At 40.7% G+C, this 20,966-nt stretch overlaps 1 protein-coding gene across 2 annotated transcripts in view; it reads left to right on the forward strand.

Moving 5' to 3' along the window:
- The window catches only part of PLAG1 (PLAG1 zinc finger), an 88,255-nt gene that overhangs the window by 1,033 nt on the left and 66,256 nt on the right, over positions 1 to 20,966 (forward strand). The window lies entirely within an intron of this gene.

Below are 20,966 nucleotides of genomic sequence, written 5' to 3' on the forward strand. Positions count from 1 at the left end.
GAGGCCGGGTCACTGGGACAGCTTGTTGTCAGGATCATAAACAACCAAAATGGAGGGAGAATACAGGCACAAACCGAAGAAAAATCCCCAAAAATACTTAAAAATGTCCAATTGGTTCCTGGAAGGTTTTTTTGTGAATGGATCGTGGCCCCCAGTGACCCCCTGCATTTTAGGACAAACTGGAGGCTGCTCCTTTTTTTTTTTTTTTTTTTTTTTTTTTTTTAATATTTTTGCATATGTTTTTTTAGTGTGTGTGTAAAGTTTATAGAAGTCCCAGACCTGAGAGCAAAGTTAATGTTTTGGCTTTTCCTGGCGATTTGTGGTTCATTCTGAGGATCTCTGCCGGATTTTAATTTGTTTTTTTGTTTTTTATAATAGTCCGGACCTCTCTGATTGGGCAAGGTCCAGGCTTTAGGACAGTAATTAATGAATGTGGGGTTTTTGTTTTTTTTTGGAGGTGATGTAAATTATCTCCCTTGTCACTTTTCTACAGGCTAAAAAAACAACAACTTATCTTTGCAGAGCAAGCTCTTGCCTCCCCCCACCCCCTGCTGCTGCTGCGAAACGCTCAGCCATTGCTGCATGGCCGGCTGCAGCCTGTGCTCCTGATAGTGGAGGGCTGAGCTGATGGGAGCGGGGAAAGTGGCATCCTCAAGTGTTTGCTTCATGTCATCTGCCCCGGCGGCCGCAGTGCACCTGCTGGGACATCCTCTGCTGCTTGTTCAGCGTCTGTAATAACCCTCCTGGATGCTGCTGCTCCCACGTGTGGGGTTGGGGGTCTCTCCCACGTTATATCACGCCCTGTGTGTGTTCTCAGGCATCCAGGACAAGTGCTGCCATAAGTTGTGCTGCTGGGAGTCCCTCTGTAACAATGCCAGTATATAGTGTGCCATCCATGGGTTATGCCCCATTGTTACGTGCCCTCCATCACATTTGCAGGTCGTATTTTTTTTTCTGTGGCATTAGCCGGCGCAATCCTTTGGAAACTGTTTCAGGTTCTTTTACCGGTGTGATGCTCAGTTCTTAAAAAAAGATCGCGCTTAACTTCTGCGTCTTCGGTGGGAATCTGGTGACAGGGGATGCCGCCTCCTATGTTGTACCGAAAAGTGTGTAAAACTGGTCAGATGTGCCGCTTATAATATTTCAAAGTAAAAATGCTGAAATCTGACCGTGGAGTGCTTAAGAGCCATGTCATTGTTGAGCAATGTTACCCCGGTGACCTTAATCACAAACGCGTCGTACTGTCTCTTTAAATGGCTCCTAAGCGTTTGTACAGATAGGAATGACACTGGGTGAAACGTGTATTATTGGTTCTGACATTTTATATTTCTGTGGACGTTCTGAAAATGTTTCCGGAATGTATTGTTTGTTTATTCTGTGTTGTTGTTCTTTATAACATTCATCATGTTTGATGCCTAAAGCGTCTCATTAGTGTTCAATATCTATTAAAAGTTACAGCTGAACGTTCCCAGTTCCATTCATTAAAGTCCATAACTTGTAGCCTTGTCTGCACATCCGGAGTCTGCGGAATCCCCGCCATCTATATGGGGAGTGATCTGTTAGCCATGTTCCTTTTACTTTGGTGATGTGACGATGTTGCGTTGAGTTCTTTTTCTGTTGGTTTCAGCCTTTGTGTGTTGTAATGTGTACACATTTTTGTCTGTGCTTTGTGTCGACCGAGTGACACGTTTTAAATGTCCACATGAACTTGGGCCTGTTCCAATCCCTTTAATTGCAACCATTTATAGATGACCTGCATTACAGGCACCACGACTAAACGGTGATCACATGTACAGGCGGAAATCATTGCATTGTTTTGGAAATTGATTAAAGCAAAAAAAAAAAAGGATTTTTTTTTTTAAGAATATCTTTGCCCTATCTTTGATCAACCGAATGATTGTTTTAATATTATCTTACGTTTATTATATTGTAGTTATAAATATTGATTCACCAATTTGCTCGGGATTCCAGTTGTTTTTAAATAGTAAAATTGTAATAGCCCCGTAGAAAATAACTCTTTTGACTCTTTTCCAATGCATTGAGAGATGCTCTGTAGATCTGGATAGAACAATATATTTAGCCTAATGATTGACTTTCTTTTATATAGGCAGTTTTATGTTGACTTCAGGATGTTTTGTGATGACATTTTTACTATTTGTCCCCTTACCATAACCAGTATAAATCAATATTATCAGTATCCTGAATCAGAGGTTCGCTCTTTGCTCTGGTTACATATTCTACAAATAATTTAATAAGCTATATTATTCTTGACTTTGTAATCTTTATTCAAATTGAAAGAAGAGAAATGTTGAAGAATTTTAATCTTTAATGCCAGATTTACTTTTTAAAGGATACATTACATTTACCTGCTAAAACTATCGGAGGGTGATTTCATGCATTTCCAGCATGAAATAGAGAGTAAAGACATGTTTACTAATATTTCTATTTTCTTTATTATTGGACCGAATGAACTTTAGAGGCATTTTATATCAAAGCAATGTAAACTTGTTGAATAAAATAAGACACATTGTGTTTTCTATAAAGAATAGACCTGGGATCTATGGCGTTCACTGATCTATAGGGTTTGCCTTCTACTCTTGTGTATTGCTATGGTTCAGGATGCGAGGAACCGGTTTTAGATCTGAGCTCAGATCTGATTGGTGGCGGTGTGTGGACTTCAGATGAGAATTAGCAGCTTTCCTTTACCAATCAGATAGTGGCGTTAGTTTGGTAATGTGACACTGCTGCAGTATGGTAGAACAAGAAAAGTTCATGGCAGAGCCTCCTGAAGGGTATTCAGCATCATTCATGGAAAGGTGCCTTTCAGCCATGCAGCAGGGACCGGAAACCAGATCTGTGCAACCTGTGACGCTCGTAACTGTCCCTTATTGTCCTTTGCGTAAATTTTTTTTTTTTCTTACCAGTTTATGTAGCCTTCTGTATGCTATCATTATTCCGTGGTAAAGCAGCAATCATCTCATTATTGAGGCATAGAATATATTCTTGTAAAGGAGACTAGTTGATCATTTTATTGCCCTGTAAAATCGCTCTGTGGCAGCATTGATCGTTCATTAGGAACTCATATACATTTCACGTCTCTTCGTCCGTAGTCCTATTTATTTAAAAATCTGAAATCTAATGAAAAAAAAAATCATATACTTTGTCAAATAAATTACATGTAGATAAAACCTTTCTTAAAATTCCGCTTCCTTTATCTGGATTTTTAGGATCTCTATTTTCCGTACATTTATTAGATTGAAATGATCTTTTTCTTATTAATATGTTGCAAAAGCGTTTACAGCAAGTTGTTCTTTTCACTATTTTGTTTTTGGTGTTTTTTTTGTTTGCCATTGTCTCTGCATCACTAGTTGCAGTGATCACGATTGTATCCTATACTATTGGAGTTATTGCAGGTGGAAGTGATAAATAAAAAAACCTATAGTCCAAGTATGGCTCTCTAGACAAGACACCACTGAGCCTATTTTTGTGTTCAAATAACAGATTTGTAAATATTTATAGTTGTTTTGAACCTTTTTTTTGTAAGGAAAACTTGTTTCCCCTCCTTAAGTTAAAGAATTTTTTAGTATTGAAGTGCACTCAATGGGAGGGCTGATACAGTGCACACATTAAGTATTCCCCAGACAGGGAAAACAAACACAATGTGGAGCCTTTTAAAGCTTATAAAGGTGTAGTAGACCATGTGTCTATGTGCAATACTGAAAATGATTTCCTCTGGCAGAAACAAGCATCTTAACTATAATTTAGGTCTAAAAATACAATATATGCAAGTGAAAGTGTCTGTTCAGAAACACATTAAAGAATAGAAGTTCATCCGGGGCGGCTTCTTTATTGATGTTTTGTATAAAATAATGTGGGATTTTTGGTGTTTTATCTTGAGATCTTGAAAGAGAACATGGTAAGAGAAGGGGTTTCTCATAAGGGTCCGGAAAGTTTTCATATAGTGCCCATAATATTCCTTTATAATGTGCTGTATATTCCTCCGTAATGTTAGCTCAGGGTTGAGAAGTTGTTGCACTCTAAATCCACAAAGTGCAGCATTTTCTATAGTTAGTTGTAACAAGCTTAGAACAGTGCATGGTTCTGCTCACATAGAAATATTTTTTTTAATGTACAAAGTAAGGCAAAAAATGAATTTGAGCAGTGAGTTACAGAAAATGTGACTATTGAGTACTTAACACCTTAATATGATTTTATTTTTATTAAAAAGTATGTAACTACAACTTCCCAACTTTAATATATGTTCATAAACTGGTATTGATGTTGTATAATATCTAGAAAAGCAAAACTTAACCACTAAAATCTCCAGTGTGTTTTTTTTTTTTTGTTTTTTTTTTTTTTAATCAGCCTAAGAACCGGTTACTCGAATAATATGAAATGTGTCAATGAAGTGTTTGAATGATTAGAGTATGGACGAAGATTAGTGATTTGTATAAATGCATTGACGAGACAGTGTGAATAATTGTCTAGAGTCACATCAGACAATGTACAACCATAAATTGTAGTCTGTAGAGAAGGGTCACGCCACTTTTTACTTTTGTTTAAAACACTTTGTTGTATCTTTTTCTTATTACAGCCTTTTCTCATACATTTTTTAGAATATTTGCCTAAGCTACTTATGAAAAAATCTTTGCAGTCTTATACAAATACAGATGTAGACCCTTTCTGCAATTATATACAGTATGTGTCCTACAAGAAGGTCTACTTGTGTCATTTGTTTTTCTCTTCTGTGTTGCAGAAGATCCAGACATTGATTTAGTATTGATAGGTGGTAAAGGGTGCAATAGCTATAGAATGATTAGGAACCTCTATGGGGACAAGGCTAATTCAACAGATGCTGTTTCAATGAGCTTTGATTTGTGTATAAAATCTGTTTATTTTCTCATCTTCAACCGTTAGAAATATTTTAATATCTAAGGGATACATGATGTTTCCTCTTTACCTCCAATCTGTTACAGATTGCAATATTGTTGCTGTCAGAGCTATATATGCTTCTTATAAAATTACAATTTCACTAGTATCTGCATCTTTCTACCTGCACTTTTGTGCTGCAGCACGGCAATGAAGGCTGTAATTTTCTGCAATTTATCTATAAACTTTACTGAACGTTTGCTACTCTATGAAAGACATTTATTGCTCAGGACACTTGTCAGGATGGGCTCATCATTTAGTGACTCTTTAGTTGGTCTTTTGTTTTTTTGTTTTTTGTTTTATTAGGGCCAAGGGAGGTCTTACTGATTTAAGTATCCATTGATTTCTTTACTGCTCAGCAGGTTTCAGAAGAAAGTTTTGGGAAATTAACAGATAAAAATTTGCTGTTGAGACTGAAAATTGTCAATACAGAAGTCAGTTATGAAGGTATAAGATTATATTTTGATTTAAGAATTAAGCGTTGGAATTTTATAGTAACATTCTTTTGCAGTCATTTACTGTTTTGTGACAATTTTACAAGTTTATAAGCATAAGATTAAAGAAGTTGTTGAAATTCCAAAGTCTTAAAACATTTGTATTAGCAATAGGACATCTATATTTCTGCATAGCAAATAAGCAAGCATATAAAATAATTGAATAACTGCAGATAATCCGTATTCTTCATCATGGCTGCAGTTACTACATTACGGAATTGCAGCTCTTGCTAGAAGTAGTCATGTCCATCAGAGGGAAACGTAAATGCTGATTGGACAGGTTTTTTATGGTTCTGTATAACAGTTTCCTCATGTATAAAATCCAAGTTATTTTACAAGTTAAAGTTTTGCTTTATTTAGAAAGAAAGTGAACTTATCCTGGACATATAATATATCCCTTTTGTACACATTTTAATCAGTTTCGTATCATTGAAGAAATGTTAGATTCCGAACATGCTTTCTCTCCCTACTCTACCATGTGTTTGGAGCAGGACTGAATAAATACATAATCAGGAAGCCAATATTCTTAGAAAATAGTTAGTCTCTATTCAGTAGCCAATCAGTTCGATTGATATAGAATTTGCAGCAAAGTTTAAGGCGTTTGCTGAAACTGGTGAATACCAACAATTTGCCATTTGCTAGGTATTTACCCATTGCAGAACATTGCATCATCCAGAGAAGGCTCACTTGACCTCAAGTGTGGCTGGATAGGCTTCGCCCATAATGCAATGCAGCTCTCACCTCATATGAGATAAGACAGCCAAGTCGGAGGGACTATTAAAGTCTGTATAAAAACAGAAGCCGGGAATGCAGCTGACATTTGGTAGTGAATCTGGATAGTGAGAAGATGACAAAAGAAAGCCATAAAACGCTAAAAAAAATTGTTCAGATAGCGTGTTCAATAGCATAATTGGGAAGATCGGTGTTTGAGGAACAGGCTGTTGGATACCACCAGGTATTTCCACATATCCATATATTATGAGATTATATTGATATTAAGTCTGTGTTCGTGTTAAAGAGCTTTAATGTGATTAAAGTCCTAGTAGACCTCAGTGTTACACTCTTTTTGGAGAAGTCGAAGACTTGAAATTATTTACTATGTGTCATGAATATAATTTTTGGGGAAAAAAAATTGGCGATGCTGGTGAATTCGTATTTCAGAAGATTCGCTCATCTCTACTGTTCAGCTTTAATTGTTTGGTTGTTTTCTTTTATTCTCTATAGAAATATTTTGCCTGCACTGACAAATTCTTACAGAATGGGTCCTAAAGTCTGTAGTATTTTATCAACCTCTTGTTTAGGACATAAAAGATCTAAATTTTTTATGCTCTTGGCTGTCTTTTGACTTTTAGTATTTTGAACCACTTTTTTTTTTTTTCAGGTGACTTGAGGCAAAGCAGATAACAAGCACAATGTAGGATACATATTCAATGGAGAAAGAGTGTTAAACATTTTAACAATTTAGTCATTTCTGCATATACCATAACTCACGGTAGTTGACCTTCATACTGTCACTCTACTACCCGATGAAATAGTGTAATGCTCTAAAATATATCTGCTGCTAATAGACGTCGTTTCATTTTTTCTCTGATGTGATGATGTGAACTCCTTTAATTTCTGGTTTAGTTGATATTGCGTTGTTTTCCTACAAAGGTGCCGTGCGCCACCCAAAACTGATCACGTTTGGGTTATCGCCCAGTTTTTCCCAGATGAGCTAGAAATTTGCATTGTTCCGGAATGTGATGGCTCATTAAGATTTTTCACTGTAGTTTTTATAAGGTAATGAGTGTTAATTCTGGTAGCATATTCAGTAATCTGAGCATTCAGAGTTAAAGATGGCGTCTAGGAACACAGGTTGTCAGGACTGTGAACATGAAACTCTGCTGTAACCCAGATTTAATATGTTTAGTTCTAGATCAGCAGTCCAGATATCTGGTTAGCGTCCAGTTCTATGTAAGATGCTAAAGCTTTATCTGACGGTGTAAAACATTCCCACCTGCATTGTCAAATGCTGACTAGAGATGATCATATAGTGACATGTAAAAGTTTGGGCACCACTGCTCAAAATTACTGTTGTTGCGAACAGTTAAGTAAGTTTCCTTTTGTATTTTAGGAAAAAAATATCTTTTCATCTTTTACCATTTTATAAATTACAAAAAGTAAAATGAGCCAATGCAAAAGTTTGGCCACCCTGCATGGTTAGTACCTGACTCAAAGGTATGAACTGGGATATAAACTGGTGTGCATGCTGCATGTAATTCTGGACAGGATATTCAAGATGCCGATAAGTCCTCGCTCCTCCAAAATCGAGCAAGGGAACCACAGGGTTCAGAAGAGTTGCATACTTTATTCAGGGCTATAAAACTATGCGTTTCGTGGACGTTTCTTATGTAGCATGAAAGCACACCTTCACACTGGCCACTGAACAGCAAAAAGGTCAGAAACCTAATGATTGAATGCCCTGCAGTAAATAAACCGCAACAGTGCATGAAAATAATATAGGGTACTTGGTTAACATGTTTTTTGGATTAAAAAAATACAAAAGCCATCCCACCACTTCACGGTGACCATAATTGAGACAGTCTTAACTCTAATATGTAAAACCTTACGGTTTGTCAAGTCACATGCATGTGGATAAGGGCTGACAAGGACTGGGCCCAGCTAGTGGACACACCGCCAAGGGAGACCACATCAGTAATGCCCAACGCAAAGAAAAGGCAGGCCACACCTGTATATGCACACGATGCAAACAGACTTAAAAAAAAAAAAAGTTATGAACTCGGATATAAACTGGTGTGCATGCAGCATGTACCTAGTTGCACCCCCTTTTGAAAGTATTACAGCTTGTAAACACTTTTTGTAGCCAGCCTCAAGTCTTTACATTTTTGTTTGAGGGATTTTCATCCATTCTTCCTTGGAAAATTTTTCCAGTTCTGTGAGATTTTTGGGTCGGCTTTCATTCACATGCTATTCTGAGGTCTAGGCACAGATTTTCATTGATTTTCAGATTGTGGGACTGAGGGCCATTACAAAATCCAGCTTGTGCTTTTTGAGGAAGTCTATTGTGGATTTTGACGTGTGTTTAGGATCATTATCCATTTGGAGAAGACATCCTCTTTTGAACTTCAGCTTTTTTACAGATGGTGTTCTGTTTGCATCAATAATTTTTGAAATTTAATTGAACACATTCTTCCTTCTACCTGTGAAATGTTCCCTATGCCATTGGCTGCAACACAACCCCAAAGCATGATTGATCCACCCCCATGCTTAATAATTGGCAAGATGTTCTTTTCATGAAATTGTGTGCCGTTTTCTACACACATACCATTTGATTATTGTGGCCAGAGAGTTCTATTTTAACCTCATCGGTTCTCAGGACGTGTTTCCAAAATGTGTCAGGCTTGTTTAGATGTTCTTTGGCTACTTCAGACTCTGAATTTTATGCTGAGGACACAGGAGAGATTTTCTTCTGTTGACTCTTCCATGACAGCCATATTTGTGCAGGTGTCTCTGAACAGTGGAACGATGTACCACAACTCCAGAGTCTGCTAAAAATTTCTGAAGGTCTTTTGAAGTCAAGCGGGTTTTTGATTTCCATCTCTAGGAATCCTACAAGCATCTCTTGCTGAAATTTTGCTTGGTCTTCAAGACCTTATCTTGAGCTCCACTGTTCCTGTTACATGCCTTTTCTTAATTACATTTTGAACTGAGGAAAGGGTAACTTGAAAGCACTTTGCTATCTTATAGCCTTCTCTTGCTTTGTGGGTCACCACCACTTTCATTTTAGAGTACTTGACAGATGCTTAGAAAAAGCCATGGCTGCTGTTTTTTGATGCAAGGTTAGAGGAGGCTGGATTTTTATAAAGCTGGGAAATTTGCATCACCTTACAATGATAGTGAGCAAGTCATAACCCTAACCTTCTAATTAAGGTCTGAAACCTTGGTCAATGTTATCTGAGCACACAAATTCTCTAAGGGTGCCCAAACTTTTGCATTGGTCCATTTACCTTTTTGTAATTTTTTAAATAAAAAAAATGCGCGTATATCTTTGTGCCTAAAATACAAAGGAAATGTGTCATCTTTTAACTTTAGGCATTTTGGAGATAATTTCATCTTCAACTTGCTTAACTGTTCACAATGACAGTAATCTTGACCAAGGGTGTCCTAGTGTTTTCTTGCCAATGTATATTAGAAAATAATAGTGTTTGCCATTTAATACATTTATTGAAATTAGAAAGCATTTACGCAGTTATCTTTTGTTATGCCCCATTTCGCTTCTAATTCAATTTGATTAATTGTACAAAAATGCTCATCAATTTTAGATTAAAAAGCAATTATTCTTGAAATGTGCTTATAAATGATTTCAGCATAAATAAAGCTTCAGTTGTGATTATAAAAAAGATAAAATAGTTGAAGTTGGGCAAAATGAAAAATCCCGTTTCACTAGTAAGTTTTGCATTTAGGCTAGATCTCCTTTTTATCTTGTTGGTCTGGATGCTAATGTGAATATAGGTATAATTGTTCATATGTGTTTTCTAACTTTTCTATACAGTGGTTATTCTACTTGAGCATTAAGTCTTCCCACTTTTATAATATGCGGTCTGAAACGTGATTATATGATTGTTCATCACTGCACCTGTTTAAAAGTAGCACCGGAGGTATCTGGCAGCAGCTTCTCACCCTTCCTCTTCCATGAAGGTTAATATTCTCGTTTTGCTGAACGTGTTAATGGAGTGAGAGGTGATTTGAGTAAGGGAAATTCTAGCCAAAAAAACTTATGTCTGGCAATTACTTCTAATGTATATTTTTACTTAAGTGTTAAAAAATGTCAATTACAAATTATAATGCTATAAAAATAAAAATTGTTACACGTATCCACCGCTCATTGGTATCCAGTGGGCACGGAAAGTATTCTGGCTCCTTTCAATTTTTCACTTTGTTTCATTGCAGCCATTTGGTAAATTCAAAAAAGGTCATTTTTTTTCTCATTAATGTGCACTCTGCCCCCCATCTCGACTGAAAAAACCCCCCAGAAAAGTAGAAATTTTTGCAAATTTATTGAAAAAGAAAAACTGAAATATCACAAGGTCATAAGTGTTCAGACCCTTTGCTCAGTATTGAGTAGAAGCACCCTTTTGAGCTAGTACAGCCATGAGTCTTCTTGGGAATGATGCAACAAGTTTTTCACACCTGGATTTGGGGATCCTCTGCCTTTCTTCCTTGCAGATCCTCTCCAGTTCTGTCAGGGTGGATGGTGAGCATTGGTGGACAGCCATTTTCAGGTCTCTCCCAGAGATGTTCAATTTTGTTTAGGTCAGGGCTCTGGCTGGGCCAATCAAGAATGGTCACAGAGTTGTTCCGAAGCCACTCCTTTGTTATTTTAGCTGTGTGCTTAGGGTCATTGTCTTGTTGGAAGGTGAACCTTCGGCCAAGTCTGAGGTCCAAAGTACTCTGGAAGAGGTTTTCATCCAGGATATCTCTGTACTTGGCCACACTCATGTTTCCTTCAATTGCAACCAGTCGTCCTGTCCGTGCAGCTGAAAAACATAGCATGATGCTGCCACCACCATGTTTCACTGTTGGGATTGTATTGGGCAGGTGATGAGCAGTGCATAGTTTGCGCCACACATACCGCTTACAATTATCACCAAAAAGTTCTACTTTCGTCTCATCAAACAAGAGAATCTTATTTCTCATAGTCTGGTAGTCCTTCATGTGTTTCTTAGCAAAACTCTATGCGGGTTTTCATATGTCTGGCACTGAGGAGAGGCTTCCGTCTTGCCACTCTACCATAAAGGCCTGACTCGTGCAGTGCTGCAGTGATAGTTCCACAAAGTCAACTATCTCCCTACTGCATCTATGGAGCGCAGTCACAGTGATCTTGGGGTTCTTCTTTACCTCTCTCACCAAGGCTCTTCTCCCACGATTTCTCAGTTTGGCTGGACGGCTAAGTCTAGGAAGACTTCTGGTGATCCCAAACTTCTTCCATGTAAGGATTATGGAGGCCACTGTGCTCTTAGGAACCTTGAGCACTGCAGAAATTCTTTTGTAACCTTGGCCAGATCTGTGCCTTGCCACAATTCTGTCTCTGAGCTCCTTGGCCAGTTCCTTTCACCTCATGATTCTCATTTGGTCTGACATGCACTGTGAGCTGTGAGGTCTTCTATAGACAGGTGTGTGCCATTACAAATCAAGTTCTATCAGTTTAATTAAACACAGCTGGACTCCAATCAAGGAGAAGAACCATCTCAAGGAGGATCACAAGGAAATGGACAGCATGTGATTTAAATATGAGTGTCTGAGCAAAGGGTCTGAATACTTATGACCATGTGATATTTCAGTTTTTATTTAATTAATTTGCAAACATTTCTACATTTGTTTTTTTTTTAGTCAAGATGGGGTGCAGAGTGTACATTAATGAGAAAAAAGGGAACTTTTTTGAATTTACCAAATGGCTGCAATGAAATGAATACTTTTCCATACCCACTGTAGAATTGTTGGGTTAAGCTGTGGTTTACTTGTGACTTTTTTACATTACTTATCACACAGTTTGTGATCACCAGCTACAGCAGATTAGGATAGAGGGGTTTATTAATTTTTCGTTATGGTAGTTCATTTATCTAATTTTACTTTCAAGGGAATCCGTCATCAGAAAATGTTCTATTGTTTAAATATAGTTTTTGGTTTTTTTACTCAAATTTTGAAAGTGTTTTTTTTTTTTTTTTTTTTTCTCTTCCCGTATCACGATCTGTCTTAAAAATAAGGAGTTGAAATCTTGCAATTTTCACACTATCAGTTGGGGCTTTTTTACACTTTAACTTGCTGTTCCTTTAGGAAATCTACATGTAAACTAGCAGTAATGAAAAGATCCTGACCATTCTTTTTTATATTGAAGAGGTATAATGAGCATTTGTAAAGTTCAATGTGAAGAGAGGGTGAGGAGGTGAGCTGTGACATAACTCAGGATGCACCATTCATAATAGTTTATCAGCTGTCTATAGAGGTTTTACAAGTCCTTGTAATCCTGCCACTGCTGATAAGGAAACTGCTGTAAACTTCTTGAAAGGACAAGAAGTGCATGTCAAAAATTTTTAACTATACAGTTCTGTGAAAAAGTGCTTGCCCCCTCCCTGATTTCTTAATTGTTTGCATGTTTGTCACACTTAAATGCAGGGCTGTGGAGTCGGTAAGCCAAACCTGCGACTCTGACTCCTCAATTTCCCTTACACCGAGTCCGACTCCCACATACAGTACAGAGCAAAAGTTTGGACACACCTTCTCATTCAAAGAGTTTTCTTTATTTTCATGACTATGAAAATTGTAGATTCACTCTGTAGGCATCAAAACTATGAATTTACACATGTGGAATTATATAATTAACAAAAAAGTGTGAGACAACTGAAAATATGTCTTATATTCTAGGTTCTTCAAAGTAGCCACCTTTTGCTTTGATTACTGCTTTGCACACTCTTGGCATTCTCTTGATGAGCTTCAAGAGGTAGTCACAGAAAATGGTCTTCAAACAGTCTTGAAAGAGTTCCCAGAGATGCTTAGCACATGTTGGTCCTTTTACCTTCACTCTGCTGTCCAGCTCACCCCAAACCATCTCGATTGGTTTCAGGTCTGTTGACTGTGGAGGCCAGGTCATCTGGCGTACCACCCCATCACTCTCCTTCTTGGTCAAATAGCCCTTATACAGCCTGGAGGTGTGTTTGGGGTCATTGTTAAGTTGAAAAATAAATGATGGTCCAACTAAACGCAAACCGGATGGAATAGCATGCCGCTGCAAGATGCTGTGGAAGTCATGCTGGTTCAGTATGCCTTCAATTTTGAATAAATCCCCAACAGTGTCACCAGCAACGCACCATCACACCACCTCCTCCATGCTTCACGGTGGGAACCAGGCATGTAGAGTCCATCCATCCACCTTTTCTGCATCGCACAAAGACACGGTGGTTGGAACCAAAGATCTCAAATTTGAACTCATCAGACCAAAGCACAAATTTCCACTGGTCTAATGTCCATTCCTTGTGTTCTTTAGCCCAAACAAGTCTCTTCTGCTTGCTGCCTGTCCTTAGCAGTGGTTTCCTAGCAGCTATTTTACCATGAAGGCCTGCTGCACAAAGTCTCCTCTTAACAGTTGTTGTAGAGATGTGCCTGCTGCTAGAACTGTGTGGCATTGACCTGGTCTCTAATCTGAGCTGCTGTTAACCTATGATTTCTGAGTCTGGTGACTCGGATTAACTTATCCTCCGCAGCAGAGGTGACTCTTGGTCTTCCTTTCCTGGGGCGGGCCTCATGTGAGCCAGTTTCTTTGTAGCGCTTGATGGTTTTTGCCACTGCACTTGGGGACACTTTCAAAGTTTTCCCAATTTTTCGGACTGACTGACCTTCATTTCTTAAAGTGATGATGGCCACTCGTTTTTCTTTACTTAGCTGCTTTTTTCTTGCCATAATACAAATTCTAACAGTCTATTCAGTAGGACTATCAGCTGTGCATCCACCAGACTTCTGCACAACACAACTGATGGTCCCAACTCCATTTATAAGGCAAGAAATCCCACTTATTAAACCTGACAGGGTACACCTGTGAAGTGAAAACCATTTCCGGTGACTACCTCTTGAAGCTCATCAAGAGAATGCCAAGAGTGTGCAAAGCAGTAATCAAAGCAAAAGGTGGCTACTTTGAAGAACCTAGAATATAAGACATATTTTCAGTTGTTTCACATTTTTTTGTTAATTATATAATTCCACATGTTAATTCATAGTTTTGATGCCTTCAGAGTGAATCTACAATTTTCATAGTCATGAAAAGAAAAAACTCTTTGAATGAGAAGGGGAGTCCAAACTTTTGGTCTGTACTGTATATTGCTTATATTTAAGTGAAAAAATTATTGTAGTACAGTGTGAACATCAGATATTTAATCATTATTATGATACAATAATCAAGATATTTAGAACATGATATATATTTATTGGAATACAACTTTAGAACACAAACTGTAATAAATTCGATTATATAATATATTCACTATGTAATAAACTATGTAAGTGGCAAAAAAACCGTTTTCATCAAAAACATACTAAATAACATTTGTGCAGTCTATGAATTTGTTCTAAGAAATAGAATTACCTCCATCAGATCCTCCTTCATAGGTGATCTCAAATTTGACCTAATAATTTTAGGGCTAGAGAACAACCTCTCTACACTAACTTGGGTTGGAGGCAAAGCCGTAACCACATGGGCAACATCTCTAACAATTTCCGCGTATAAAGGAATTGCCTCATGCACGGTCAGTTTTGATGAACGGTTGAATTTTTCTATTTCTTTGAGAGCAAGTGAAACATTTTGCTGAAATATGGTCAATCTGCTTGCTATAGGAGACGGAGTGAAATCTTTTTCCTTGCGGCAACGCTTTGCCTGCTCCATGTCATCCAAATACTTGTCAAAGTAAAACTCCTCATCTGATGAGGATGAAGATATGGCAGCAGTAGCACTGTCAGGACCCAAGTCCTCTTGCGCCTGGCAGTCCTCCTATAGGCCACTCATCCTAACTGCTGTCACGATCCAGGTTGGATCTGACAGAGTAAATGCACAAAGTAACCTTTTTTTTCCCCTTGGCTGTGCCAAAGGTGGTTTTGCCCCCGGTGGCCGTTAGGGTCATTGCACTGTGGTTATCTTGGTTTGTGCACGTAGTTATGTAACAGGTGTGATAGCTCTATAAGAGAGTATCAGGTGTGTTAATCACTGTTGGTGATAATGTATTTGCAAGCAAGCCTGGGTGAAGGATGGAGCTAAAGGAGTCACGGGCAGCTCAGAGAGATCCCTGGAGGGTCAGCTATGGTGTCTGCAAGGAGTGCTGGCATGGCATGGTTGAGTCGCAGCTATGGTGTCAGCAAGGAGTTCGTGCATGGATTGGTGGAGTGGCAGCTATGGTGTAGAGCTGCACTCAAAATGCTGGACATTGTTGCTGAGAGCTGGACTCAAGCATGCTGGACTTTTTGGGAGAAAAGCTGGACTCATTTGCCGGACTCTGTTTTTGGACAGCTGCATGCAGGTGTGGACTCTGTTTGCTCCAAGGCTGCACTATGATGCTGAGAAGGTCCATTTCTGGACAGTGCACCCAGATTTTGGACACGGTGGAGGAAAAGATGCACGCAGGTGGTGGGCTCTGTTGCTGGGAGCGTAAGCAACAGAGCAAAGCTAAGTGGTGTTCCCGTTTTGTCATTTTTCCTTATGTATGTTTTAGTGCAGTGGTGGGATTAGTTTCCGCACCGACCAATTCCCTAGTGAGGGTTTAGGTGCAGGGCGAGTCAGGGTTTTGAGGTTCCTGATCGGCGCCTGGTGCGGAACCGGCCTAGGGAACGTTAGGAGTGTAGATACACTGACTCAGGGGAGTGCAGGAGGTCTCCACATCCCTATTCCCTATCGCAGGGCCACCATTGTTATTGTTACCCAGGTTTTCCCTTTACCTTTGTCTTATTGTATTAGTTACCGGCCTGCAGGCCGCATCACATAGGACAATCACACGTGCCGCGTCCTGTTGTATCAGTTACCGGCCTGCTGGCCGTGTCACTCAGGACGGGGCACGTGACAACTGCTACCTCAGTCAGCTCTTCTTTTCCTTTAGTAAGCTGTTGATCATCAAGCAGTATACTATGACTTGGGTCCACATAAATAGCTGCCAGAAACATTTTATTTTCCAATAGCTATGTCTCTCTCCATTTCATTGAAGCAGAAATGCCATCTGCGATTTAAACTTCCTCTTTGGGACAGGCAAAATATCAAGTTCTTCCACTCCCTTATGAAAATGCCAGGCGTTAAATCCTCAGTTTGTCATTTTTTAGTCACGGTAAATGGGGGATTAAGCAATTCCTTCAGTTCAGCCACCTGTGTCCATTGACCTTCATTTAGGGTTACCGGAGGATTCGCCATATCTATAAGAAACGGTTTTAGTTCAAGCAATTGCTCAATCATTAAATAATTGCTGCCCCACCGAGTGGCTTGATCAACAATTGCCCCTTTCCCAGCACGTATCTTCAAGATGGAATTATTTTTAGGGGTTCTGGCAGCAATAACCAATTTCCTCACTTTTCCAATCAGACTTCCAGCATGTCCCTTTTGCAGACTATCTGTTATTGCCAGCTGCAGCGTGTGCACAACACAGCGCATGTGATGAATATGAAAGTGTTTTGAAGCAGCTTCAACAAGATCATCTATTTCTACAGTATAATTTTGCTGTTCTTCTGTTGTAATATCTGTTTGTTCCTCAGTTACATGAACAGCACTGTGGCCTTCCATCTCAAACATACTGAATCCTAAATGTTCCTCTAGCTGTTCATTACTCTCATTCATCAGTGTAATTGTACTTATGTTTGTAGCATTGTCCGTTACAATAGCAAGAACCTGTTCCTTTTTGAGTTCGTAATCTTGCAGAACTTTTTCCACTAAGGTCTGGAGAAACTGGCTGCTGTGATGAGCTTTAGTATCTTTTACTGCCAGTGTCTTGGTAACAATTTCTTTGTTGTCACAAACATATCGAACATTGATGGCAGAATAGTTCAATCTGTGACGTGTGCAGGCATCCATTTTAAGAAACATGAAACGTCTTTTAAGAGTCTTTTTTTAAGATCTTCCTTTTGTTTAAGGGCTTCTTCAATCACTAATTTTCTAATACTTTCTCTTCCCAGAGAAACACCTAGTTTGCGGGCCATTTCTTCATTAAGAGCTGTAAAAGTTGGTCATTCAAATAATGATAATGGTACACTGTCCTTCACAACATGCTGTATGAGCTGTCTTTTAGACATATCTGCTGTCATTGTTACAGTAACTTTGTCACTTACAAAATATCTTGTTAATGATGTTTGAGATGCTCTTTCCTCCTCCTTTGCCTGGCAGGAAGTACTGGGCGTGGGTTTCTTGGTGCTGCTGTTATCTTTCTCTTTCCCCCATGAAGGCACCACGGAGAGAGGGACCGCCCTCAGGGACAGGAAACCTACAGATGAAAAAGGTGGTACCTCTCTCCCACATCAGTTGGTTTCCTGTCCCTGACGGGGAACCTACAGCACGTACCTGCAAATCGACGCGGGATGCCGGGGACCGATCCAGTGCGGTAACAGGCAGTGGGGCTCCCTGCCTCGGCTGGGTCAGGGCCATGTGCTGGCTTCCCCCGAAGCACCACCACCGGGGTCGGCGGGCATCGAGGGCGAGTCGGGAGAGGCAGTGAAGATGGAAGAAATCTGCCAATCCCCCCCCCCCCAAAAAAAAGGGGGTGCTGCCTCCTCCAAGAATAGTGGCGGCGGTCACTAATGGAGAACCTCCCACCGAGCACCGGGCCTTGGTGCGGCGAGTGGAGGGTGGGGCGGCCGCCGGGAGCCACTGTATACAGGACGCCGGCATCGGGCGCGCACGAGCACAGCTCCCTTAAGAAAGGGAGGCGCAGTGCACTGCTGGGAAATTTACAGTGCGCATGCGTGGGCGGCCACTTCCGGCGGGGGCGCAGAGAGCCATTGGGAAGGGGAAGCACGCGGTGCCGCGCTCCAAAGAAGGAAAAAAAAGGGGGCCCATATTTAAATCCCCACTTAAGGGGAGAGGAGCGATCACCATGAGTGAAAAGCCAGAGAGAGAAGGAGACGCGGTGGCGGTCCCCGAAGCAGGGGCAGTAGCAAACGCAGGAGCAGCACCAGCATTCACAGCCCCAGCGCACCTCTTCCCAGCAGCACAGCTGCAGCAGTCATGCAGGATCACGGCGCAACCAAAGCTCCACCTTGGCGGTACAGCCAGAAGTGGATTCAGCGGTGGAAATAATCCCTATACCCGAGACGGTATCTCGTTACACAAGGAGGGTGAGTGATCTCCGTGAAAGTCCGCTCGCTAATGTGCGATTATTAATTTCTTTCAGGGGCGTAAATGCACAGCCAAATCCAAACACACGGTATATGCTATATGCACGGAGGAGCTACCCCCTACGTGGAAAAAAAAAGCTCTGTGCGGCGTGCATAGAACTGACAATCCAGGAGGAATCCCCGAGGTTTGCTTCGGACCTCAAAACACTGATAAGGACCCAGGTCGAAGATGCCCTTAAGGGCATTAGAACCTCAAAGAAAAAAACGTACTGTAGATCCAGGCATAGGTCTCCAGAGTCCAGTGTTAGTGAGTCAGGAAATGAACTATCTGACTCAAGTAATTCATCATCCTCCCAGTCCTCTTCATCAGCCTCAGAAGGGGGACGCAGCTGCTTCCCTATTGAAGAAACGGACGCCCTGGTAAAAGCCGTGAGGACAACTATGGGGCTGGTAGATGAACGCCCTAAGAAAACGGCCCAAGATTTAATGTTCAGTGGGCTAGAACAAAAAAAACGGAGGGCTTTTCCTGTCAATGAGAAAATCCACTCCCTAATTAAACGAGAATGGAAAAAGCCAGACAAGAAAGTCCTCCTAACACCCAAGAGAAAATACCTCTTTGATGACCCGGCCTGCTTCCTATGGAGTAAAGCACCTAAATTAGACGTAGCTGTGGCAAAAGCTTCTAAAAAATTTGCCCTGCCCTTCGAAGACATGGGCACCCTGAAGGACCCAATGGATAAAAAAGCAGAAACTTTAAAAAAAAGCTTCTAAAAAATTTGCCCTGCCCTTCGAAGACATGGGCACCCTGAAGGACCCAATGGATAAAAAAGCAGAAACTTTAAAAAAAAATGCTTGGGAGGCGGCAGGAGGTGGACTAAAGCCAGCTATAGCAGCCACGTGCACGGCACGCGCCCTAATGGTCTGGCTGGATCACTTAGATTCCCAAATAAAGGAAAAAGTCCCAAGAGAAACCATGCAGAGATCAGTTTCTTTAATGAAAGGAGCAGCAGCTTTCCTGGCGGATGCGTCAGTAGACTCGACTAGGTTGGCAGCCAGAGCAGCCTCCTTCTCAAATACCGCAAGACGCGCCTTATGGCTGAAATGCTGGCCGGGAGACTTGCAGACTAAAACCAAATTGTGCGCAATTCCGTGTGAGGGGGAATTTTTGTTTGAGCCAACGCTAGACGACATCTTGGACAAGGCAGGAGACAAGAAAAAATCCTTTCCCGGGTTCCCTAGTCAGTCGTACAAACAACCTTTTCGGAACAGAAGATTTATGTGACGAAGACCCCCAAAAGGGAACAAAGAAGGATGGGAGGATAAAAGAAATAAAAACAAAGGCTTTATGTTTAACAAACCCCCCGACAACAAAAAGCCACAATGAAGGTGCTCCCCGGGTCGGGGGAAAAAAATATCCGCGAGTTCGTGGATACTGAGTATAAAGGAAGGTCTGAGGCTAAAATTCAATACACTCCCAAACAATTCTTTTGTGATAACTCCCCCAAAAGACATCACACGAGCAGCTGGCTCTGCAACAAGAAATCGCGAATCTAAGGGAGAAGGACGTATTACAAGAAGTCCCCTACCAGGACAGAGGCAAAGGCTTCTACCCCCCTCTCTTCCTTCGCAGAAATCCAGACGGAATGTACAGGTACAGAGCGATCATAAATCTAAAAAGACTGAACAAGTTCCTTGAAGTTCAGCATTTCAAAATGGAGACAATAAAATCTTGTGTAAAAATGCTTTCCCCCTTCGTGCTTCATGGCGGTATTCGACTTGAGAGACGCATATTACCATGTACCTATCCACAGAGACCACAGGAAATACTTCAGGGTGGCGGTGACGATCCAGGGGGAGATAAAACATCAGTTCAGAACTCTACCCTTCGGGCTAGCTATTGCTCCAAGAGTATTTACAAAGATAATGTTAGATGTAATGGCCCACGTAAGAGAGCAAAACATCCTGAAAGTCCCATACCTGGACAATCTCTTATTAGTAGGCGTCACCTTTCACCAATGCAGACAACAATTGGACATGGTCATGAGATCTCTACTAAGTCTAGGATGGATGTTGAATTTGCCCTAATCCAGATGTGTACCAAGTCAGATACAGGAGTACTTGGAGATAATATTGTACTCAACCGAACAGAAATGTTATCTTCCGCAGATGAAGAATCAAAAGATGACACTAATGGTGTCACAAATGATAGCTTCCCCAGTCACTACCATGAGAAAAGCAATGTCTCTATTGGGGTCAATGACAGCCTGCATGCCAGCAGTACAGTGGGCACAAAGCCATACTCAAGACTTACAGTGGGAAATATTAGACGCAGACGTTTCTCTACACGGGAATTTAGACAGGCAATTAGACATCTCATCAAACACAATACACTCCTTAACATGGTGGACAGATCCAGCCAATCTAACCAAGGGGGTTCCTTGGGCGTTACCAGTGACAAAGATCCTAACTACGGACGCAAGTCCCTGGTGGTGGGGTGCACATCTAGGCAGCCAGGTGGCGCAAGGACCCTGGACTCAGGGAAGAGAGTCAGCTTCCTCAAACATGAAGGAGTTGCTGGCAGTAAAGCTAGCTCTTTTTCATTTCCTGGATTCACTTCACAACACACAAGGGTCTTTTCAGACAACCGGGTAGTGGTAGCGCATCTAAACCACCAGGGGGCACCAGATCTCGAGCGCT

Source organism: Dendrobates tinctorius, unplaced genomic scaffold (assembly GCF_039654945.1).
Source record: "Dendrobates tinctorius isolate UK_male_01 unplaced genomic scaffold, ASM3965494v1 ptg000082l, whole genome shotgun sequence".
Taxonomy (NCBI): Eukaryota; Metazoa; Chordata; class Amphibia; order Anura; family Dendrobatidae; genus Dendrobates; species Dendrobates tinctorius.